The 10,487-nt window shown below is 42.6% G+C and overlaps 1 pseudogene; it reads right to left on the reverse strand.

The window, feature by feature from the left end:
• Positions 1-7,767, reverse strand: part of LOC111772076 (A-kinase anchor protein 17A-like) — a 32,959-nt pseudogene extending 25,192 nt beyond the window's left edge.
• Positions 7,768-10,487: the final 2,720 nt, after the last annotated feature.

Genomic DNA, 10,487 nt, shown 5'->3' on the forward strand with positions numbered 1-10,487 from the left:
AAAAGGAACAAAGGACAAGGGCACCAAATAGAAAATGGTAACAAATATAACAGATAGTAATCAAACTCTATCAATAATCGCTTTGAATGTCAATGATCTAAATGCACCAATTAAAACCCAGACATTGTCACAGTAGATTTTAAAGAAGACCCACAAGCAACCCACTTTACTTAAAAAAACTAAATATATAGTCTTAAAATATATAGCTTAAAAGTAAGTGAATGGAGAAAGATAAAGCATGCTAACACTAACCAAAAGAAAGCAGGAATAATTGCATTAATTCCAAACAGAGCAGACTTCAGACCAAGGAAAGCTATCAGGGATAAAGAGAAGCATTACACAATGATAAAGGGGGCAATCCTCCAAGAAGACCTAACCACCCATTTTGTGTATGCGCCTAACAACAGACCGTCAAAATACGTGAGGCAAAAACTGAGAGAACTGTAAAAAGAAACACACGAATCCACGATTACAGTTGGAGACTAAACACTCCTCTATCAGACATGGACAGATCCAGCAGGTGGAAAGTCAATTAGAACACAGCTGAACTCAGCAACCCCATCAATCAACCGGAGGTAATGGACACCGACAGACGACTCCACGCAACAACAGCAGACACACATCTTCTCAAGCTCACGGGCACGATTCACCAAGGCAGACCACATTCTGGGCCATAAAATGCACCTTAACAAATTTAAAAGAATGGCAATCATACGTCTACTATTAGACCACAAAAGAATTAAACTAGAAATCAGTAACAAAAAGATATTTGGAAAACCCCAAAATACATGGAGATATAACACACTTCCAAGTAACACGTTGTCAAAAAAGACATCTCAAGACAAATTTTAAAATATTGGGAACCGCAAGAAATGAAATGAAAATGTAATTTATCAAAATTTGTGGGATGCAGCGACAGCAGCGTTTAGAGGAAATTTATAGCATTGAATGCACATACCAGAAAAGAAGATCTGAAATCAATAATCTAAACTTCCACCTTAGGAAACAAGAATAAGCAAATTAAATGCAAAGTAAGCAGAAAAAATTATAAAAATCAGAGCAGAAATCGATGTAATTAAAACAGGAAGTCAATACAGGAAATCAACAAAACCAAAAACTGAGTCTTTGAAAAGATCAATAAAATCGATGAGCCCATAGCCAAGCTAACTAAGAAATGAGAGGCCAGCACTACAGACAGATCCCATGAAAATTAAAAGGATAACAAAGGAACGCTATCAACGCTATCAACTCTACGCAGACAAATTTGATAACCTAGATGAAACAGACCCATACCTGGAACGACACCATCTGTCAAAACTCACAGAAAGAAACAGAATATCTGAATAAACCTATAACCATTAAAGAAACTGAATCAATAACAACCTTCCAAAACAGAGCACCAGCGCAGAGGGATTCACGGCGGCCTCCACCACGCATCGCAGAGACTCTCAGCTCCCCGCCCCCCGCCCCCAAGCCCGCGCAGGGTCGGCCCCGGGCGGACGAGCTCCCGCAGCCCGACCGCAGGTCCCTGCCGCGCAGAGCGTGCCGGGCGGGGGCGAGGGGTCCCCTCTGCGCAGCCCCGACCGGCCAAGCCCCGGCTGAGCCCCCGCCCCACGATGCGACCCGGCCGGTGGGGGCTCCGCGCCCCGCGCTCGCTGTGGGGAACCCCGCACCGCTCGGCCGCAGGGCCCCGCACGGGCCTCAGGCGCCGTCCGCTGGGGCGCGGGGGTGGCCGTCGGGCGGTGCCCGGACCCATCAGGGGGCCACGCGCGGAGCTCGGCGGCCCCGCGCACAGACGGCCGGAGGCGCCGACCACACGCCGCGAGGAGGCCTCACGCCGCCGCCGACCGAGGCTGCTGGCGATCACAGGCTGAGTCTCTGTCCCGGGACCTGCGGCGACGGTGGAAGTGAGTGCGGGCGTGGGCGGGAGCACGGCGACAGCCACGCCTCCTGGGAGAGGTGACAGCTCCCAGGCGCCTCCAGCCCCAGCGCTCGGCCTCCGCCAAGGGCTTCTCCGGCTCCGTAGCCCCGCCCCCCACTGTGGCCCCGCCCCCGATGTACCCCTCCCCGCCGCGGTCCCGCCCCCAGCTGTGGCCTCGCCCCACCGTAGCCCCGCCCCCAGCTGTAGCATTGTCCCCCAGTTCTAACCCCGCCCCTCAGCTGTGGCCCCAGAGCAGCAGGTTGGTCACTGCCGGGTTTTCTTCTGCGCTAGACACATTCTCTTTTTGTGTGTTTTGTATAGGTACTTTTTGTGGTTACTGGGTTGCATTTAACATCCTAAGGTTGTAAAAGTCTAATTTGAATTAACACCAGCTTTAACTTTAAGTATACAAACATTTACAAATTACTTTTTTATGCATTGTGTGCCCAGTAACATAGATTAATAATTTTTATGCATTTATCCTTTAAATCATGTAGGAAATAAAAAATGGAGTTATAAACCAAAATTACAATAATGTTAATTTTTATAACTGCCCATGTATTTACCTTTACTGGCGATAAAAGTGAAGTGTTTAAGATACTGTTTCACAAAATTGAGTTTGCCACAGTTAACGCAGTTCATTAACCCTTTAATTACTTGGTCACCTTGTTAAGATAGAACTGCTTACCACGTGCATGGTGCTTTCTGATGAAATTGCGAGGTGTTTTTTTTTTTTGTCTTTTAAATCACTTTGAGGTTATGTTCTTCTGCTCTTTTCACAGGACACACACAGCTTAAGTGCTTAATCTGCTATACACAGCTGAATCTTTAGACTAGCTCAAGTGTGAGGCAAAAACAGAGTTACGGTTGATCTAAATTTCATCTTCTTTGAAGGGTTCATAGAAGAAAAGTGTGTCACAGCTGGAAAACCACAGGGCTAAGTGCTGGTGGTATAAGCAATAGGAGAGGCCTGGAACTGCTTAACTTTGTGCTCAAAGGTTCTCTTATTTTTGAGTATTGAGGACATGAAAATTATTTACTGAAGTAGATAAGGAAAGAAGTGATGGAAGAACACGAATTATTTTTCTGTGGAACGAGGGAGGACGTGAAGGGGAGGATGTCCCATGAGGAGTTTCTCCTTGTGAGCTACTCAGATGACAGAACTGTTACTACAGAGCCAATCAGGGAACGCCTTGGAAGGCCTTCCACAGTCAGGAGAAGCTCAGCTTTCCATTGTAGGAGGGTCATACTTTTCATAGTTTTTCTTTTTCCTTTTCTTTGCCAATGACAAATATCTATGATGTGCTTGTTCTTTTCCTCTTTTTTAAACAAGGGAATGGCTGTCTTATCGACTTAAAGAAGTTCTTAATATATCCTAGATCCAATTTCTTTGTTGGATCTCTGTATAGCAAATATCTGCTCCCACTGTGTTGCTTTTTTAAAAAAATTCACTTAATGGTATGGTGTTTTGAATAACAGAGTTTCTTAATTTTAATATAATCCACCTTATCATTTTTCTTTTGTGGTTAGTTAGTGCTTTTTATATTCCATTTAAGAAATTTTTGCCTACTTCAAAGTCATGAAGCTATTCATCGAGAATTTATTCTAAAAGCTAAACTGCTTTACTTTTCACGTCAAATTGATTTTCGAGTATGGTATAAGGTAGGGCTCAAAATGAACTTTTCCCCACATGCCTGTTTACTTCCTGACAGCACTGCAGCGTCAACTTAGTCATAAATCAAGTCACTTTGTATGCATGAGAGTCTAAAGTACACTCATACATACTTGGTCTCCTAGTCTATTGTGGGGTCATTTCCACATTGTCTTAATTTCCATACCTTTATGATAGTGCTTGATATCTGATTATAAATCTTCCAGTTTTGTTTCCAAGATTTTCTTGGATGACTTTGGCCTTTTGCATTTCCACACAAATTTTAGAATCACTTGTCAGTTTCCATCATAAAAAGAAACTTGCAAGGATTTTGGTTGGGATAGCCTTGAATCTGTAGATCAATTTAGGGAGAGTAGACATCTGTACCATTTCTCTCAATAATGTTTTGTAAAGGTCAGTGTCGAGCTCTTACATATCTTACTTTCCTTTTTGTTGAAAATTTTACAGAAAAGAAACAATGCAAGTCAAATTATTGGTGTGTAGTGCAAAGCCATGGGCACCTTATGTCTTCTGCTCAGACCTCTCAATTACAGCTGAGACAGCTGAGCCCCAGAGAGGCCAGGTGTGCCGTTCACCAAGTGTGGACCCAGGCTTGATTCTTAGCTCAGTGCTCTTACTACAGACCTGCCCTGCTTCTCTTAAAAACTTTGAATTTAGCATAGTATGTCATTTCCACTCTTCTATAAGCAATTTTAGATTTATTAATCTAACAAAACCGAAGCTCTAAAAAGAGCTATGTTATAAAGAAAAGTCCTGTTTCGACAATCCGTATTTTCTTCTTTTAAATTGTTTAAATCAGGGTTATTTTTTTAATGGACTTTGTAAAATGTATAAGTCCCTTAAGCTGCATGCAAAGTTTTACATGGGGAGACCTGGAGAGATCCCATTTTAATCACCTCAAAGGATTATGTCCCTCACCCTAACAAAACAAGAAGGTTATGAAAGACTAGGTTATTTCATTTTTTTAAGAGAGACAATAAAATTTATCTTAATCTGAAAGTCTTGTGTAGTATCTCCTTCCTTTCTTTGGTCTGAATCATTTGAAGTGTCCATGGTGAACTTGCCATGTTAGGTAAAAAAAGGATAAACACTTAATTACTGAGTTCAGATTTCTGTGTTTGATTTCTTTTAAATAGGCCAGTCTTATTAGGTATAAGTTGCTCTTACTATCTCTTTATTGGTTTTATTACTCTGAAGGATTTAGCTGTACTCTTAGCTGATTTGGAATAGACGCTTCAGTTTTGAAGATCACGTCACCACTCGCAGGTTAGTTTAGATTGTCCACTAGTCCAAGCACTTTCTAGCTGAGAGTAATTTCCTGTTAATGTTACTGAGTCACTCTAAAACAGTAAAAAATTGTTACTGAGCACTCTTTCCAAGTTTTAAGGGTTTTTTTCAGTGTATTCTTTTTCATGGGTATTAAGACATTTCTTTTGGTTATGGTTGTAACCAGCCGAGGGGGCGGGCAGAGACACTGGCCCTGATTTTGAGAGAAACGCACAGATCGTAGCCCAGAGCAGGAGGAGGCAGGTCCAGTGCTGAAGATCAAGCCCAGCCCGCCATGCCTGCAGGTGCCTTGGGTCCACCCAGCAGCTCTCAAATGAGCCTGATGCACCGCACCTTCCTCTGAGGCAGCAGCAGCGTCCCCTGTTCCAGTTGTATGTTCATTTTTGGGGTATTTTTGGTGAAGAGGATCGTCCCTGAGCTAACATCTGTACCAATTTTCCTCTATTTTGTATGTAGGATGCTGTCACAGCATGGCTGATGAGCAGTGTGTAAGTCCATACCCAGGATCTGAATCTACAAACCCGCGAACCTGTGCACCCCTGGGTGCCCCTTCTAATTTTCGTAAAAGTGATGCTAGCTCATGGAAAAATATTCAAACACTAAGGAAAAATATGAAATGAAAAAGCAGGTCTTCCTCCATCTCTTTCCAGCTTTGCCCTGTCTCACTCCCACTACCCAGAGGTAACCACCCTTGCCTGATCCTTGTGGGAAATTAGGCACCTGATATCAGTGTATATAAATACCCCTTGTAAAATATATAAATTAGATTATCTTATAAATAATACTTTGCACACTGCTCATGTCAGTAACAAAATACTTTGGAAAGCTTTGCAGAACAGCACTCATTGCTCTAGGTCATCCTTTTTTTATTTTTGACCACCTTAACCTTTTATTTAATTGAGGTAACACTAGTTTTATAATGTTATAAATCAATGTTACCTCATTTTATTTGATGACAGCTCTTTTCCAAAAGAGTCAAAAATGGGACTTATTGTTAACCGCTGTCCTTCATACCGTGTCAGGTTACTTTCTTTCTTAAATTCAAAAACTGGAGTGAGGGCTGTAGTGTGCCATTGATTTACACACTAACCCTGAAAAGGTGAGAAGACACTTACAGATCTACAAACAAGAAACTACTTGCATTTGCACAGGAAAGAAATCTCGGCCTTAACTCTTCATTGTGCATGGTGGATTTTGAGATTGCAAATATGACGCAGTTTGACTACTTCTACCAAATGCACAGATAAAAGTATGCTGGTTTCACTTTTCACTGTGGCAAAAAATGTCTTCTTTGGATCTAACACGTGGGTGTATGACAACGGAAAGAAACACCCATAAATGTGTATCCATGTTGTCTGGACTTCCCTTTGTGCCTTTAGAAGATGTAAGGAAACTTTTGAGCACACTGTGGAGAACGCAGAAGAAAACTTTAGATGGCCTAATGGGTTAGGTGGAGAGATTGTCTGTGGCAGGCGTGGCAGAGGCAGAAGAACAGAAGCTCCGAGATTTCCACCAGAAACTTGGAATATTTATCCATCAGTACTGAATGGTGATCAGACCAACTTCCCAACACCAACAGCATCAAATTTGTATAACAGAAGTTAACAGATGTAGGGATATACAGCCAATAATCAGGGCAATCCATACTTGGGAGCAATTGCTCGTTGACTTGAGTAAACCTGCCAAACTTCATGATGAGGATGAATAAGAATAAATGTGAGATCAAATTTATTATGAATTACAATAAAAATAGAAAAATTTTAACAAAGTTAAATTTTTGTATTATTTAACAAATAATGGACCAAATGTCTTTATGGATGTTTTGGACAGAACTAAATTTCAGGGACCTTTTTGGTGTAGACCAAGCAGCTCAATGGATGTTTTGGAGAGACCACTCTTGGACAGAGTGTGTGAACTTAACCACTACGCCACTGGGCTGGTCCCCAGTTGTATTTTTTTCTTTGAGCTTTTTCTGCTTCTCTTCATGTAACTTCTTGAGATTTTTCTGATTCCAATGGAATTCATGATCCCTCTGTTTTCGTTCCCTCTTGTGAAACTTCTTTTTCTTTCTCTCTCCAGTTCTTCTAGCTCTTTCTGTTTCCTTTCCTCCGCTCTCTCCCTATTCTCTGCCTCTTTCTCTTGGTGCTTTTGTTCTTCTCTTTGCTGCCCTTTCTTCACTAAGCTATCACTCAGATGTGTGATCGAATCAAAAGAAACCTTGATGTTGCAGGCCACGGCCTTGCCACCCTCACCTTTATACGTGAGCTACATCTTGCCCAAGGCACACACAGCATGGACAAAGCCCACGTACCCACGGTACTGGACATATGCTTTGAAGTTCAAGTGTCCCCCAAAACTGAAGATGTGCAAGTTCTGGCAGGTCACCTCCTCCTCGTAGGGGTCCAGCATGGGGATGTCCACTTTGCACATCTCCCTAAACGTCTCAAACACCTTGACTAGAACCTCTTCATTGGGCTTCTCTGAGCCTGACTCCTTCAGGGGAACCATTTGAGGGCGGCCCATCCAGGTGAATCATGTCCAGCTTCTCTCCTGGCAACAGTCATTCATATCATTTGCCTGACGAAGAGGTAGTCCCAGTCACAGCAAGTGGGGAAATAGATTTTGACCTTGGTTATGGGTACCTTGAGTACATCGGAGAAGCTGCTGAGCTGGATGGTCTTGCCACCAAGGCAGGCCAAGAAAGACTTGACCAGACTCTTGTTCTCCGCCTCACCTTTGAGGTAGATGTTGTCCATGGTGCTCTCAGAAGCTGGGAGGATGGAGAGCTGGTGATGGTGCACCGTGAACTTCAGCCTTTCCATCACCTCCCAGGTGTAGATGGACTCTTGGGCTGCTGCAGCTGTGGGAGGGCCAGGCTGAGAGTCATCTTTGTGGTGGGCTTGAGGTGGAGCCTGTACAGAAGAGAGAGCCCCACTGCTTCAGAGGCATCATGGACCACGGTACCTGCTGCCGTAGCCTGGGCATTGGGCTGGTGTGGAGCTCTGCCTGTGTCCCAGGCTGCTGCCACTCTGGCTTAGCTTGTAGACACCTGTGATGACCCAGCAGATGTGGCCTCCCCACTGCCATCACCAATGGCAGCTGGTGCAGGCTCCCCTGAAGGGACCAACACCACTGCCACCTGCCCCTGTGACAGAGCTAAGTGCTGGAGATACAAAGGTTAGTAGACACATTAATTTCTGCCTTTGAGAACTTCAGTCCAGTGAGAGACAAAGAACAAGTAACCAGTTTCAAATAGGCCCTCTGGGCTGCAGAGACCTAGACTGTCTTATTCATAGTTGTATCTACGATACCTGGGCCATACCGCTGGATAAATACTTGATGAATAAATAAATAGAGGAATGAATGCAGAGTACTAAGGGAACACAGAATGGAGGCTTAGGGAAGGCTTTCTAGAGGAAATGCTGACTCCAATGGTCAGAAAAATGGTCAGGCAAAGCAGGCTGGAGAAAGTATTCCAGAAGGAGAAAGGGCAAGGTTGGCTCAGGTTTACATAACAATTATGCCTGGATTAGAGGCTGGCAGAGTAGGTGATGAGAGATGAGGCTGAATATGAACAGAGTCCCAGGATGAAGAGCCTCATATGCAAAACTACTAAGTTAAGATTCTATCCTAAAATCACTGGAGAGTCATCTTTAAACAGAGAAGCATCATTATGGCATTTGTCAGGTAGAAAGATGAATCTGAGAGCATAATGGAGGACTAGTTGGTTATAGAGTGACTAACACTGGAGGCAAGAAGACCAGTTAGAGAGCTGGCAAATAATTCAGGCAAGGAAAGATAAGAGTGTAAACTAAGGCAGTGATACTAGAAAGCCAAGAAGGAGATGGAATTAGGAGATATCTAGGGGGTAGATTTGACAGGACTTGAGGACAAATTGACTGTGGGGGTCAAGAGAGGAGGTGCAGAGGGTAATGGCCAGGTTACTGTCTCAGGCAGATGGGTAGCTGGTGGAGTCATTCATCAAAATAGGGAGCATAGGAAAAAGTGGTCTAGGGATGGGGTGAAGTGGGCTGGAAAATAATGAATTGCATTTCAAGTTTTAGGTGTCCACTGGGCATCCAGTTAGAGATATTAACAGGCAATCCGATGTACAGAACTAGAGCTCAGGAGAACCATTCGGGAAAGAGAAGGAGATCTGAAGCCATCAAGACTGATTATCACCATCAAGGTGATCATGGAAGCCACCTTCAATCTGGAGACAGCTATATTCATATGTACTTGGGGAGCACTTGGGAAGAAGGCATTTTAAAATATCATCAAGATAGTGCTCAGGCAGTTCAGCTCAGTAGCTAGACACAAAGGTGGCTGATGGTCTTCTCCCAGAGTGGGGAAGGAACTGATTTTTCATCTTGTCATCCCCACTCCCTGACATTTCAATGTGGTCAACTTACTACTCCAAGGTGAATCATTATGAAAGGGAAAGGAAGCAAGATTAAAAGTGGGCTCTAAGAGGATGGGCTTTGCTTGTTTCATCCAAAAGTCTTAAGGGCCACAAAAAAGAAAAAACCCAACTCTAAAATATACTACCCCACTCCCCAGGCACTTGGATTGCAATGAGGCTGGGCAATAGTTTAGGACATAATGCTCTTCTAAATACCTGATTATCCATTAGCAACACATATACATCAAAAATCATATGTAAGTTCAGGTTCTGACGCAACATTTTCACTGTGAACATACTGAAATGGTAGAATAAATATAAATAGAGGCAACCAAAAAAAGAGATAAGTGGCCTCAAAAATAAGATGAAATCTCTTTGGACCAGGAAGGAACTATAAATGCAAAATAGAGGTCAGATTCAAGCCACCCACCTCCTTTGCTCTGGGCCTACATGAGGGCTATGGTGGCTGTGAGTTCAACTTTTCTACCATAACAAGAACTGAAAGTGTTTCATATGAGACCTGGGCCAAAATCCAGGCTTAGATTTTAAAACAGGAGGCAGAGTGGGGCTCTCTGCCCATATTGATATCACTTCTGCATTAGGAACACTCTGAGCTGTGGATTGGATTGCTGATGGGGTCTGTATTGTCATCAGTTTCACCTCCAGGAACACTGGAACACAAAGCGTCCCATTCGAAATGAGCTTAAGACCAGAATTCTAAAGTGTGTGGACAAAATGAATGCTAAGAACGATTGCAAACACAATTAAGAACTAGAACATGAATTTACTTCAGATAATATTAATTTTATAGAAAGTTTGACATTTTTAAAAAATTAGCATGCTTAAAATGCTCAAGAAATAAGTAAAGACGTAATATCCCTAAAAAATAATAAATTATGATACACAAAAAGGAAGATATGAAACAAAAATAGATGGAAATGAAAAGGAAACAATTAGAAATCTTAAAAATAAGTCATCAAATAACTAAAATAATAGGTGAACTGACTTTAGGTTAACACAGTCAGAGAACAAATTAGGGAAACAGAGTAAAGTACTGAAGAATTAATGTAGTATAAACCACAGAGAGTCAAAGAGATAAAAATATGAAAGAGCACGTTGGAGACATAGAGAGCAAGAGTAAGATCAGAGATAAGAAACTCTGAAATACATTTAATAAGGAATTTCAGAAAAGGAGATTGGAGGGA

The sequence above is a fragment of the Equus caballus genome, chromosome 23 (genome assembly GCF_041296265.1).
Source record: "Equus caballus isolate H_3958 breed thoroughbred chromosome 23, TB-T2T, whole genome shotgun sequence".
In the NCBI taxonomy this organism is placed as follows: domain Eukaryota; kingdom Metazoa; phylum Chordata; class Mammalia; order Perissodactyla; family Equidae; genus Equus; species Equus caballus.